The 15000-nt window shown below is 30.7% G+C and overlaps 2 protein-coding genes across 6 annotated transcripts in view; both read right to left on the reverse strand.

Annotated features, from left to right (window-relative positions):
• Window positions 1-15000, reverse strand: part of LOC147024977 (uncharacterized) — a 196278-nt gene that overhangs the window by 91418 nt on the left and 89860 nt on the right. The gene's annotated exons all lie outside the window — the stretch shown is intronic.
• LOC147024978 (uncharacterized) overlaps window positions 13585-15000 on the reverse strand; it is a 2768-nt gene continuing 1352 nt past the window's right edge. The window contains exon 3 of the mRNA XM_085885475.1: window positions 13585-15000. This exon is cut by the window's right edge and continues 477 nt beyond it. The gene's annotated coding sequence lies outside the window, so the exon portion shown is untranslated.

Raw genomic sequence — 15000 nt, forward strand, 5'->3', positions numbered from 1 at the left:
ATTCTCAAATTCCTTCAATAGTTTAATTTTCTTTGCACAATAATCCCCATCTAAAATATTGACAAACAAAACATTTGAATCTTTATATTTTTTAAGATACCCCATTTGTGCCATTACGAAATGATAAACTTCTCTTAATGCTCTCATCTGACCACCTCCTGAGCCACATATCATTTTGAGATTATAGTAAATTGTTTTTTCATTGTTCAATTGATAACCATCAAAGTTTTCAGTCCATTCAAGGATATTCATTTTTTCTTTACATCCTCTAACTTACTAGTTTTTAAATTAATTCGCTTATTTGTTTTATTTACCTTTGTTTTAGTTATTTTTTCAATAAGACTTATTTGATATTTTTCACATTCATTATGTTTTCCATTTATATACCAAGACTGAGATTTTCTCCACTCTTTAGTTTGATTAATACTTGGTTTAACCATTTATATATTGTGAAAAAAGCAGCGGTAGCCCTTGAAAAACCCTAACCCATCTTCCCATCGTTAAAACATAATCTATTTTATACACTCTATCATACAATATCCATATGGAACACAATCTATTCCATTATCTAAAATAAATCTCTTATCATCAAAGGCTCCTAATGCCTTTTTATTTACTTCTTCACTATATATGTTATGTTTATAACTTCTTATTGTATTCATTTTCCTATATTCTTCTTTCTTATTCATCAAACAATTATAATAATTTCTAAAAGTTATTGATTTCTTTATTACATATTTCTTTATTCCCTTTAACCTCTTATCAATCTGTTCACCATACTTATAAGCATATGCCTTTGCTCTCAATCCAATAAACTCACTCATTACTTTTCCACCCAACTCATCCTTAAACTTACCAATAACCTTTTCATTCTTTTTGGAAAATAACTCACTCTTCTTGCTGAAATTACTTGTATCATATACTCCAATATTTTTCTTCATATCTTCATAAACATCATCAGTTTTTATATCTAGGATAAAACTATCAGTATCCATATACAACAATGAAACATTTTCACCATACTCTTTCTTTAAGTCATTATACAAATAATCATACATCAATATCTTTGATAAATCAAGAACTGCTGTTCCAATATAAATTGGTTTATCCATTACAATACTTTCCTTTTTCATATGAATTGCAGAAAAGTTCTCTGAAAAAACCTCTTCTCTCTCAAAACTTGGTTTACTTCTTTCCAAGATGTTGCGAATCTAATGTTTTGCCTGTTTCTAACATTTTCCATAGTCTTTCCAAATACAGCATTATTCATTAATTTATAAAAGTCCCCTTCAAATTTTACTTTGGTATTTGCTCTCATATCTGTATTGAATTGAATATACTTTTTCACCCAAGGACTTTGTTTAAATTTTAAAACTCTATGAATTTTAGCTACTCTCAATCCTTCTCTCAAAAACTGTTTTAAGCTTCTCTGATGTAAAACATATCCCTCTTTATCATAGAATGTTGTTAATAACTTTTCTGTTGATTTGCCTTTAATATTAAAACTTTTATGATAATCACTTAACCATTCTTTCTTTGGAGTTTCTTTCTCACATGCAAAAGGAAGATCTTTATGCTTATTATGAAGATCACTCGGGTACCTCAAATCAACTTCAAAATAATAACCTTCTTCTTCGTCATTCAATTCCTCTTGAGAAGAAATAACAATATTCATCAAAGCCTTTTCATAATCCTTTTCTTCCACCCACTCTAATTTACCATAAGGCAGAGATTGAGACATTGCCCATCCATACAAATTATTAGCATCAAAATACATCAAATAATTACTATCTTTTTCACTATTATAATTTGGAAGATATTTATTATTTGCTTTAGCATATCTTTTTGAACATACTTGTGATATTCCACCTCTCTTGGACTTCTCAATCATCAAAAGCATATCAACATCACTGATTAAATCTATATCTTGTTTTGTCATTTTCAACATTGCACTCCAAGCTAAACCAGGAGCTGTGAAATAGTGGGCAGGGTCTAATCCATAACAATTTTTATTATGACAGAGTGTTCTAAAAGCCTCAAACACATCAGCTAACAATAAAACATCTGTTTTTAGATATAAATCATGATATTCTCCAAGGTTCTTTATCTTAAATATTTTCCATATTTCTTGTGCGTGTTTATATTCCTTATCACTTATCTCTTCTTCATAAAGGTTATTATAGAAACTTTCTTTTGAAGGAAGTTGTGTTTCTTTAAATCTCATAAATGAATCCATATAATCATAAGGATAAATTCCCTTACTTGTAAGAATTTTCTCTTTACTTTGAATTTCATTCCTTGTTTGAATTTCCTCTCTCGTAAGAATTCCTTCTTTAATCAGAATTTCATCTTTAATCTGAATTTCCTCTTTAGTTCGAATTTTCTTTATAATTAGAATTTCATCTTCAGTTAGAATTTCCTCTTTACTTTGAATTCTCTCTTTAATCTGAATTTCCTCTTTAGTGAGAATTTCCTCTTTTGGAAAGAATGAATTAAGATTTGGAAAAGAGTCCGTGGAGCTTAGATTTGATGCGAGGTAGGCTAGTGGTGTTCCCATAAACTTGTAAGAATCTAAAAACCTAATACGAGTTATAGGTTTTGTGAATATCATTTTTGAAAATGAAATATACTTTTGACTTGTGTTTGTTATAGCAGAAATATTCCCTGGTGTTTTTGAAAGTTCATTTATAAATAGATGTGTATCATAGTTGGCGCTGTTGTGAAGAAAGACTGGAATAAAAGAAGGTAATTTATAATTAAGATTACAACAGGAATGAGCGGGACCTCTATATTTACCAGTAAGATGACAATGGTCTCTAACTTTAAACTCCTTAATTTCCCCCTCACAAATATGACAGATATTGTTCATTCTAAATTCTAATTTTTCTTCTTTGGTTAATTTCATCGGTTCATTTGTTTCTTTCATTAATTTAGTGAGTCTTATACAATCCTTTTCTAATCGTTTTACAAACTCTTGTGAAGCATTTTTTCCACGATAATGTTCAAGTTTGTTATACTTTTCTCCAACAGATGATTTGATATAATAACAAAAACCACAAGGAATATGTTTTTGATATTTATTTGTATATGGTTCTTTTGGATTAGGAGAAGCAGTATTTATCTTTTTAAGGATACATTCAAAATCAGCGTATATCACAAATGGGTGCATGATAGATTTATTATAATCTTCAAAATAAATCTTTTCACCAGGTTTAGGCATTGTAATTACAGCTGATTTATGATTACTACAATATTTTGAATGTTGTTCTAATCGTTCTTTTGTATGAAATGAATTAAGACATCGCTTACAAGGATATATTTTGTTTGCTGTTCTGAATACCTGAGAAGAGATTAATCTTGATAAATTATTGATGTATGTGTAATGTGAATTCTTTCCAACACTAAAATATAAAAGGTCAATGTGTGTTTCTTCATTTTTATAGTTGTTTGAAATTTTTAATATTTGAACTTTGTTTGTATCCGTTAATCCATATACATTAATAGAAAGATTATTCTTTTTCTCAAATTTAGGAATATCTGTTAGTGGCATTGGGAATTTAAAATCTTTAATGTCCAAGGTATTCTCATATTTCATATATTGTTTTACTCTTTCTGAATTACATTTTGGTGGATGTAAGTGAGCAAGAACAGACCAGAGAAAACATTTATTATCATTGTTCTTAATATTAACAACTGCCTTCTTTAGTTTTATTTCTTTTGGTAATTCAATATAAGAAGAAGCTTTAAGAGGGTTTGATTTTAGAATGTGTATATCTAAAAAGATGATTTTTTTAATATTGAATCCACTTCCTACCACTGTATTATCAACATCCTCCTCTTGTCTTGATAGTTCTTCATAAACCCCACTATTCAAAAAATCTTGAAATGATGTTATAAAATGAAGATCTGTTCTCATATAAGGAGTTTGTTCTTCATCTTGTCTTTTCATATTCATTTTCACTCCCATATAAAACTTTAAAGTTTTTATTTCTTTTAATGTCTTTTTAATAAATTTTTCAACATCGGGTTTTACTATTTCAATTGATTCAGCTATTGATGATGGACCGGGTTCTCCAAATTGAAAAATCCTTATTTTTATATGCCCTTTAAATGCCTCATCAGTGTTTTTAATATAATAGTCTCCCTTTACTTTAAACTCCTTTTTCTTGTGTTTTTGTGATTGAAGATGTTGATTATAACTACTCTTCAAAACATCCTTTGAACAGATATCACAATGTTTTCTTTCCAACTCAAGAGGAGATATTTGATGAAATAGATTAAATGTGTGTTTGTTGGTTCGGAGGTGTTTTCTATAATGTTTATATTCGTGATTACAAACATCGCAGTACGTTGTATTCACCATATTTATAGAATAAAACTTTGCTTGAACTAAAATTTTCTTGATGAAAATTTCGTTTAATTTATAGGTGAATCTGTGCTTAAAAACATTTTATCCTCCAACTTTTTCACTTAATAAATACAATGTTTCAAGACACAAAAGACAAGTTTCAATCAATCTCTTCATCTGTTAAAGATACTGAGAAATATGTCAAGGATGTAAAATTGAACAAAGATAAATATAACAACTATTGGATAAAAACTATTATGGTAAATAATATGAGTTCTTCAATTTCCTTCAGTGGAAGGGCTTTTAGTATACCTGGTAGAACATCAATTAAAGTATCTCTAACAAAAGTTTCTCCTCTCCTTCTAGTAATATATTCAAAACTAGAAAAAGCAATGAAACAAGAAAAAGTATCAAAGAACAAAAACCTTATGGATGAAGCTTTAGAAAGAAAAGATAAGACCATCTGTAATATGCAAGGAGAAATTTGTATTTTTTTCAACAACCCTAAAGATGTAAATCTTGATGAAATAAAGGATGTTAATATATCAGGTGAAATGACATTTCGTTCAATAGTAGTTAACGATAATTTTAAAATTACCTTTAATATAAAAAATGTTGTCGTTGAATCTGATAATGAAAAAAAGTATATCGATATCGATGGTAATATACAACTGAAAGTATAGATGAATTTCAGTTTAAGTAAAGTTTTACTTTATAAATATGCTAGACTTTCCTGATTCTCCATATGACAAATTTGAGAATTGTCCTGCGTGTGAAAGACGGGATTAAACACAGAGTCAAAAGCCTATAAACAATGTATATTCTGTGATTATCTTCTAATTAATGATAATAAAAAATATAAAAAGGAAAATAATTCTTTTAGATTTACACCAAAAATGAATTACTTTACAAGATTGATTAGAGAAATGAATGTAAAGTATGAGGATGATAACACACCTTTCCTTACAAGGGAAGAAACTGAACGTATAAGAGAAATGTTCAAAGGATTGTTGTTGTATATTATTCATGGATGTAATTTTCAGGGAAATATCAACACAAGATATTGTATAAATAAAATAATGGATTATCTTGAAATTAAACCTGAACTTAGGATAAAATATAGAGTTTCTAAAAAGCCAATAATAAATTAAATAACCTGTTTTTCAAATATATAAATGAATGATTTTTTACCTATTTGGGAAAATAAGATAAAATTTAACAACCATAAAAATCTCCCAAATTCATTAAGATGTCTCATAGTTGGTTCAAGTGGATGTGGAAAAACCTGCTTACTTTTAAAAATGCTCCTCACTCCCAACTTTTTAGATTATGATAATTTAATAATTTTCACAAAGTCGAGTTCTCAACCAGAGTTTCAACTACTCTCACAAGCTTTTAATGCTGGTCTTCAAAAGAAGATATAATAGGTTTATTTAAACGTCAAAAAAACCTAAATGATTATAACATTGAAGATATAATTCAACTATTTTGTGATACACAGAGATGTAAAAGAAATCAAATCTTATAACTTGTATTCTTAGTGATAATACGGATGATATACCGTCTCCCCAAGATTTGGATAAATCAAAAAAGAACCTCGTTATCTTTGATGATTGTGTTAATGAGAGAAACCAAACGGTAATGGACAGCTACTACACAAGAGGGAGACATTCTTCTTGTAATTGTATTTATCTTAGTCAATCGTACTTTCAACTTCCTCGTCGTTCCATCAGAAACAATGCTAATACTTTTATTTTATTCAAGTTAAATTCAATAGATATCAATAATTTTTGGAGAGATAATTGTTCTACATTATGTAGTAAAAAGAAATTTGAGGATTATATGAAGCACACGACTGAAAAATATAAATATATTGTTGTGAAACAAGATGAGATATTAAGGGATATATTTTTTGTTTTATAAACAATTACATATATAAATGACAACTATTATTATAAATCTTGTGGGTAAATCTGCTTCTGGAAAAAACTTTCATAAATCAAGGTTCTTGTGTAGTACAAATGAGAATATTGTAAATTTACTTAAAAAAGAGCCCGTGATACGCATTGTATCAACAACAACTAGAGCAATAAGACCTGGAGAAGTAAAAGGTGAAGATTATCACTATATTTCAGTGGAGGAACATATGCGATTGAGGAATGAAGGACAAATATTTGAGGAGGTTTCTCTTGGTACAACAAAATATTCACATTGTAAGAGTGAGTTAAAGAAACTAAAATCTGGTGGTGTTGGGATATTAGAAACTAATCCAGAAGGAACGAGACAAATTATTAAATATCTGAGCGGAGTGAAGATTTTATCATTCGGTTTTGATGTTGATGAAGAAACTCAACACAAACGTATGAAAAGCAGAGATGCAAGGATTAGTGAAGAAGAAATTACAACTCGCATTAATGTTAATAAAGAATTTGATGAAATATTTAAAGAAAAGGATTTATTTGAACACATCTACTTGAATGATGAAGAAAAGGAAAATTTCCCTGTTGATCTTTACAATTCATTAAATGATATTTTACAATAAATAAATGGATACAAAAGAAAGAGCAAGAAGATTTAAGGAACATCAAGAGTTGGTTTCAAAAGTTGTAAAACAACAGGAAGACATAAAGAAGAAACGCAGACAGAAACTAACGGGCGAAGAAGCATTTGAAAAAAACAAGAGAAATTTTTTAAACCACTTTTAAAGACTTCCCAAGAAAAAATGAAAGATGTTTCCACAGTTCCCACAGTAGAATATACTCCTAGAAAGCTTCAAATGTTAAAAGATTTCAGTCAAATGACGGAGGAAGAATTAGAGCATTTAGGAGAATTAGAATATGATGATGAAGGTTTATTTCAACAACTGGAAGAGATTAATCAACCCCCTGATTATATTGTGAATGCTGTTCAAAACAATGAATATTCAGCGGATTCAAAAACCAAAGCAGGACTCATTCCAACAGAACAACCAGCAATATTTCATCTTGTTCAAGAAAAGGTATTGATATTTAATGATGAATTAAGGTTCTTAAGTTCTGCTCAACCCCTGTTAAACTAACTCCGAGATTAATGTTTCTTCTCACAAAAGATGGAAGACAAGGTTCAACTGTGAGGGATGAATCAAAGTATATTGATAAACCATTGGATATGGAAAATAATGATGATAGAGTATATATTGATTTGCTGAACACTCTAAATTATAAGGTTATTCTTTCTGGTAAAAGTAGGAAGAATGAGAAGGAGAAACACATTATTCAGGCTTTAAGTATCCTTGGTTCAGGTATTAGTTTTCTTCCAAATGACCCATCGCAATTAGTTAATAGACTGTTATTGTTGTTCGGCAGTAAGAAGGCTGGAAATAACAATTGTTTTAATGAAGCATCAGCCATTTTAGACCAGTTGATGAACATGAAAATAATTAATAAATCTCAATATAAAGACATTTTATCTCATATTAAATAAGATGAGAAGCACAATCCTGAGTTTTAATTTCACAACAAGCGACCACACATCTTCATTCCCATACCCACTACAACTTGACACAACAAAAGAATATGAGGCATCTTTATTGTCCATGGAGACTTATAATACCTTATTTAATATAACCGAGAAAAATGACAAGTTTAGTTATAATCCGGGAAGTGGATACAAAACGATAACAGTCTCACCGGAGCATACGAGATTTCTCAAATATCTTCCGAAATTGCTCGTCTTATGAAAGAACAGGGTGATGAACCAAAAAATATTGTTATAAACATTCAAAAACATACTTCAAAATCAACGATTAAAGTTAAAAATAACTACAAGGTTGATTTCACAATTGATAATTCATTTAGAGAGTTATTAGGTTTCTCCTCAAAAAAGATTGAAACTAATGGGATGTTTTACAGTGATAATGTCATTCAAATATCCTCAGGAATAAATTCGGTGTTAATTCACTGTGATTTGATTGATGGTGCTTATAATGATGGATTAAAAACAAATACAATATTTTCATTCAGCGCATACTCAACCCCAATTGGTTATAAATTCAATATGGAGCCTAAAAATTTGGTTTATCTACCTGTGTCAGGAAAAACCATACACAGAGTAAATTTTAGGATAACCGACCAAGATAATCGTGTGATCTCTTTTAATGGAGAAGTTATATCCATCAGAATTCACCTACGTGAAGTTTTTCAATAAATAAATACGATGGTTATTGTGAGGAAGCACGAGTTGGGAAAATATAAAATAATTACAGGGGATGGGATGTTCCTTTCCCGTACTACAAGGGTGAAGGTATGTATCTTGGTAGAGGATACTATAAACCTAAGAGACAAAGGGGTGTCGGACATCAATTTAGAGGAGATGGGATAATTGATACTCTCATGGGTATTGGTTCAACTATTCTTAAACATAAAGACCTAATTGGTTCAACTGCTTCTGCTGTGGGAAATGTAGCAGGTGCTGTAAAGAGTATAAAAGATGCTCAGAAAGAATCTCATAAATTACAAGCAATAAAAGAAATTAAGAAAGGTAAAACTCAGTTGTCCCCCAAGAACGACAGAAAATAATTCAAATACTTGGATCAGGGTTTCAAAAGTTTTAACATCTTTTTTCCTAAATAAATACAAGTATGGAAGCAATTGATAGTATCTATGATTTGGATGATACTATTATTATCTCAAACTCCACTAAAAAGAAGATTACTTCAAGGTAAATGCAATAACTGGAACAGACTGGAATACAAATGGTACAAAAAGTTTTGAAATAAATAATCAACAAACCTATTTGAATCTCTCCGAAAGTTTCTTGTTGTGTAAATTTAAATTCACTAAGGCTGGGAATAACACAAACGCTACACTTGTAAATGATTTCTTCTGGAAAATGTTTGATAGTGTGCGATTGTATATTGGAACACAAGAAGTTGAAGCGGTTGATTATGTCTCTGCTGTATCTGAAATGATGAAATTTACACTCTATACATTCAGTGATAGAATGGGAAAGGGGTCTGTCGAAGGTTTTATTCCTGATATGTCAACGGGAACAAACACAGACCCTGGGTATACTCAAAGGAAAGGAATGTATAATGATGATACAAAAGCAGAAAATAGTTTTACTGTGGCAGTTCCTCTTAAAGGTATATTTGGATTTTGTGATTATGATAAAGTTCTGTATGGTCTTAAAATTAGATTTCAACTACAAAGGAATGATAATGAAAATAGATTGCTTTTTGGTGTTGGTAATGCTTTTGGTGATCAGAATAAATTTGTAATTGAGGAGATGAGTTGGTATATCAGTGAATATACTCCTAATCTTAAAACAGAAGAGATGTTGAATCGAAGACTTAACTCAAAAAACCACTCAGTGTATCATACCTCAAAAGAAGATGTCAACACGTTAAACTCAATCAAACTACTTACACGTGGAATTTGGGTGTTCTGGAAGGAAAGCCACGATATCTGTGGATGATTTTTAAAAAGCCAGATGGTGATACTGCGACTGATAAGAATAATGCATTGAGTGATAATGCTAAGGTGAAACAACTTCGCGTTTCTCTAGATGGAACATTTTATCCACGAGATAGATTGGAAATTAATTGGGAAAAAATGATTTTGCTGAAGCATACAAGTCTTACCAAAAGGTGTGTGAAAGTAATGGAAATAAAGAACCTATTTTGGATATGACAGCATTTAAAAGTTTGTATACAATCTATACGTTTGACCTGAGCGCTCAAAAAGAAACTATAAAGTCTAATCGAGTGGATACTTCCCTATACATTGAAAGAGGAGAGAGTGAAGAAGTTGATACATATTGTTTGCTTTTGGAAGAAACAGAATTGCAGATTAATACAGATAATGGTGTGATGATTAGTCTCACATAATTTTTTTGTTAAATAAATGAGTGGCAAAGTACCAACTGGGGTATATGTTAATCAAATCAATCTTCATAAACTATCATCTTGTGTTCAAAATCAAAAGCCTTGTACAATTAACGTTAATACAATTCAGAGAAAAGGAGCAGTAAGAATTGATGTTTTGCTCACAAGAGAACAGGTTAAAATCTTGAATGACACTGGCTCACTTAAAATTAAAATGACAAAACCAATGTTGAAAAATATTCAATAAGAGAGACGAGTGGAGGATTTCTCCCATTTCTAATTCCTTTATTTGCTGGTTTAAGTGCGGTTGGAGCATTGACGGGTGGTATTTCAACAGCGGTCAAAACTGCCAACGAAAGGAAGGCTCAACTCCAGGCTCAAAAAGAATTGGAAAGACATAACAAAGAGTTGGAGAAACAAATTAGTGGAAGTGGTGTAATTGTAGATTTTGCTGAAAAACTTGAAGGTCTGCCTGATAAAGCGAGATTGTTAGTTGGAGATATGCTTTCTTCTATAGCACAAGCAGGTGTAAAATTAACGAAAAGAGGTAATGGATTATATCTTTCTAATAAATAAATGAGCATTGATGAGTGGTTGAAAGAATTTGGAAAGAATACAACATCAAATTTACAACTTGTCAAATATTGTAAGAAATTAAAAATTCATAATGTGGTTATTTGTATGAGAGATGAATTAACAAATGTGTCGAAACATACAAAGAATATTATTATGAACTTAGAAGATAATGATGGGAACGGTTCTCATTGGGTTTGTATTTTTAATAGTCAAGACAAATATTATTTTGATAGTTTTGGTCTTCCACCACCTGTTGAAGTCATAAAATTCTTACAGAATGGTGTTTATCAAACATTTCAAGTCCAAGAATTAAATTCCAAGTGTTGTGGTCAATTATGTCTATATGTGTTATTTCAACTCAACAAAAATAAAAAATTTTATGATATTATTTTTAATCTAATATAAATGACTTATGTTGGTAAAGATGGTTCTATCTTTGGTGTATCTCAAGAACTGGATATTGATTTATCAAATTATTATACAAAGGCACAGGCTGAACGATATAAATATAATATAAACAAAAATATTAACATGAAAAATGCTTATAAATTAAAAAATTATCCAAGCCCGACTGACGCGAATGACTTGGTGAGATTAAGCGATTTATCACAATATATATACTTAAATAAAACGGCTGTGTATTCTAAAGATACAGAAGTGTTGATATTATCTCCAGGTCATACAGAATTCACAGTTCGAATTAAAATAAATTTTTATAAAGAAGGGCGTATCGTTTGTATGAGAATAGAACAATGGGGGTATGATATGAATGATTTAGGGTATAATTGGTCATTTAAAATTAACCTCGAAGACCTGGAACAATTAAATCAGTCTCGTAAGGAAGAATATTATCCACTTGGTATCGAGAATGAGTTTTGTGGAGCCACGATTAGTAAACAACAAATAAAAGAATTTAATAAGGGTAAATATAATAATGGTTTTGCCCTTGTTTATCTCATGAAAACAGAAAAAACAGGATTATATATAATAAGTAAGGAAATACAAAATGATTTAACTATGGGAAGATGGGGAGGTGTTTCGTGCCATAATATTATTCTAACATATATTTCTAATACATAAATGACAGCAAGAAGGCTTCAAGAAAATTATCATTTCTGTGTTCAAGCATACCTTCAAGAAAAGGGTATTCGGTATTTTAATAAATATGTTCTACAACATAAGAATGAGGTATTTTCAATAAAAGATTGGCATTATGCTGATGTTGATAAACCAACAACTTTAGATTTAATTAGAATGTTAAATAATGAAAAAATTATAAGGTTAAGAAAAGGTAAGGCTCTTTTAGAAATTCAAAAGAAATTTTATTGGTATCCTGTTGTAAAAAAAATTATTTTGGATACAGGAATAACAAGAAATCCTGATGAATATATGTATAATATTCTATGGGGTGTAAACGATTCAAGTATAGTAAGGGATGAGGAAGGAGTTGAAGAAGAGAGGGAAGAGGAGGAAAAGGAGGAGGAGGAGAGAGAGAAGGAGGAAAGAGAGAAGAGAGAGAGGGAGGAAAGAGAGAGAATGAATACATATCAAAATATGGAAACCAGTGAGATTCAAAAAGAATAGAGGTATTAAAGAAATTAACTTATCTCACCAGGGAGGAATACAAAGAATTAAAAAGTCTATTTGCAATACTTTCGACAAGACTATCGACATCGAGAAGACATGTATTTTAATTCAAGTTTTTTCTTAAATAAATGGAGGAGAGAGTGAAGGCATTTCTAAGGATTCTTTATGTTTTAAAAATTAAGATTCAAATGTGCATGTTGGAAACTAAAAAGGTTTTTGCACTCTGCAGAAATTTTTCTCATAAATAAATGAGTTATTGTCTCAAATGTAAAAGAAAACTAATACTAAAAATATTTCATATATTAAAAGTAAAAATAACAGGGTTATACAAAAAGGTATATGTTCGGTGTGTGGTTCAAAAAAAAAATCAATTTATCTCCAAACACAAACTCGGAGGAGATATACAAAAGTTTTTATCAGGAAGTAAATTTACAACTACTGGAATACCAGGGGAATTACATCTTCCAGGGTATTCTTTCTGTGGTCCAGGCACAAACTTGGATAAAAGATTAGATGAGGCAGACAATCCTAAATCCTGGAGTAAACCAATCAATAGAGTTGATGAAGTGTGCATGAGACACGATATTGATTATAGGAATACCACAACGTTGGAAGAAAAGCATGAAGCCGATAGAGAAATGTTATATAATTTGTCTCTGATACAAAATCCAACCTTGAGAGAAAAAGTTGATAGGTTCATCGTGAAGAAGATGATTAGTGCTAAATTGAAACTTGGACTTGGAAATTCAAAAACTTATAGGCTCTAATGATGCCATTAAGACTGAAGAGCAATTAGCTGATGAATTACATAAACCAATATTCACAAAGTTTCAGAGAAGGAAAGTTTATTCCAAGGAAGTTGATTATATCTGGTCTGCTGATTTGATTGAACTCAATAATGATAAGGGGTACAAGTATGCTTTAACCGTTATTGATTTGAGGAGTAGATATGCGTGGGTTGTCCCTTTAAAAACAAAACAGGTAATACTCTTGTGTTAGCTTTTCAACAGATATTTAATAAAAGTAAGAGAAAACCTAAGAAATTGTGGACTGATGAGGGTAGAGAGTTTTATAACAAGACATTTATGAATTTTTTAAAAAATAACAGTATTACATTATACAGTACCTTTAATGAAGGGAAGGCAGTTGTTGTTGAACGTTTTAATCGTACCTTAAAAGAGAGACTATATAAAAAATTCACACAACTCGGTTCACAACAATGGTTATCTTTTATTCAGGATATTGTGGATAAGTATAATGACACGATTCACACGTCAACGAATATGAAGCCATCAGAAACATTTACAAAATTAAAATATGAAAAAGAGATTAATGTCAGAAAACCTAAGTTCAAAGTTGGTGATATCGTAAGAATATATAGGTGGAAATCTCATTTTGAAAAGGGTTTTACTGAACGATGGACGAAAGAACTTTTTAAAATTGTTGATGTAATAGATACAGTTCCTTGGACTTATAAAATATATGATTTGGAAGGGGAAGAGATTTTAGGTTCATTTTATTCACAGGAATTACAAAAGACAAAACTAAGCATATAATACACCTTTGTGGACACTAGAGGGACAAGTCCGAGGTGTATAACAGTATATAATGTGTGTCAAGGGGGACGTTCTTAGATCTGTGAACCCCAAACACAGAATCCTCAACTGAATAGTCAAGGCTTAACTTTTGTTTGTGTGTGTGTGTGCAATGGGAGCAATAGGTTGGCGCTTCACTCCCTCCTACTATACACCGTTGTGGACACTCGAGGGCCAAGTCCGAGGTGTATAACAGTATATAATGTGTGTCAAGGGGGACGTTCTTAGATCTGTGAACCCCAAACACAGAATCCTCAACTGAATAGTCAAGGCTTAACTTTTGTTTGTTGATGTGTATGTGTGTGTGTGTCCCAACCCTCACATTCAAAATCTCAACCCCAACCCTCACATTCAAAATCTCAACCCCAACTCAATCCTCACCCAACACAGTCTTTTTCAAAATGAGATTTCCACCTATATATATATATATATATTTTACGTTTTTTTTCTCTTCTTCCAATTCTGTCTTTTAAGGCTTTCAGGTTTGATGACGTAGAAAGGGGGAGTAAGCCTGCACTTTCTTCCCAGAACTTTCTTGATCTTGCTCCCATCAAGCACCATCCGACAAAGAACTACATCGATAGGTTTAGATCCCAAAGAGTGATAGCAACTCCAAAAGTCTCCAAAATATAAATAAATAAAATAATAATAATAATAAATAAATAAATAAATAAATAAAAGCCCCCAAAAAAGTTTCAAGTGTCCAACATAAACCCAACTTTCCAAGTCTTCAAGGTATAACCACATTCCCGTTGAGTTTCCAAGATATGTATCACATTGTGAGTTATCAATCCAGAACCCACATTTCAAGTATTCAAAGTAAAACCAACTTACAAAGTCTCTTAAGGATAACTCATTTACTGATTTTTTCAAAATTTGTGAGTCTCCAAGGTAGGCCCCATATTTAGAACCATCTTGGCAGAACCCTTTTCCTGAGTCTCCAAGGTAGTTATTTAAACCATCAAGGCAGAACTCATTTACTGATTTTTTCAAAATTTGTGAGTCTCCAAGGTAGGCCCCATATTTAGAAC

This window comes from Eptatretus burgeri, chromosome 6, assembly GCF_056783735.1.
Source record: "Eptatretus burgeri isolate ZD-2024b chromosome 6, Ebu_testis_v1, whole genome shotgun sequence".
In the NCBI taxonomy this organism is placed as follows: Eukaryota; Metazoa; Chordata; class Myxini; order Myxiniformes; family Myxinidae; genus Eptatretus; species Eptatretus burgeri.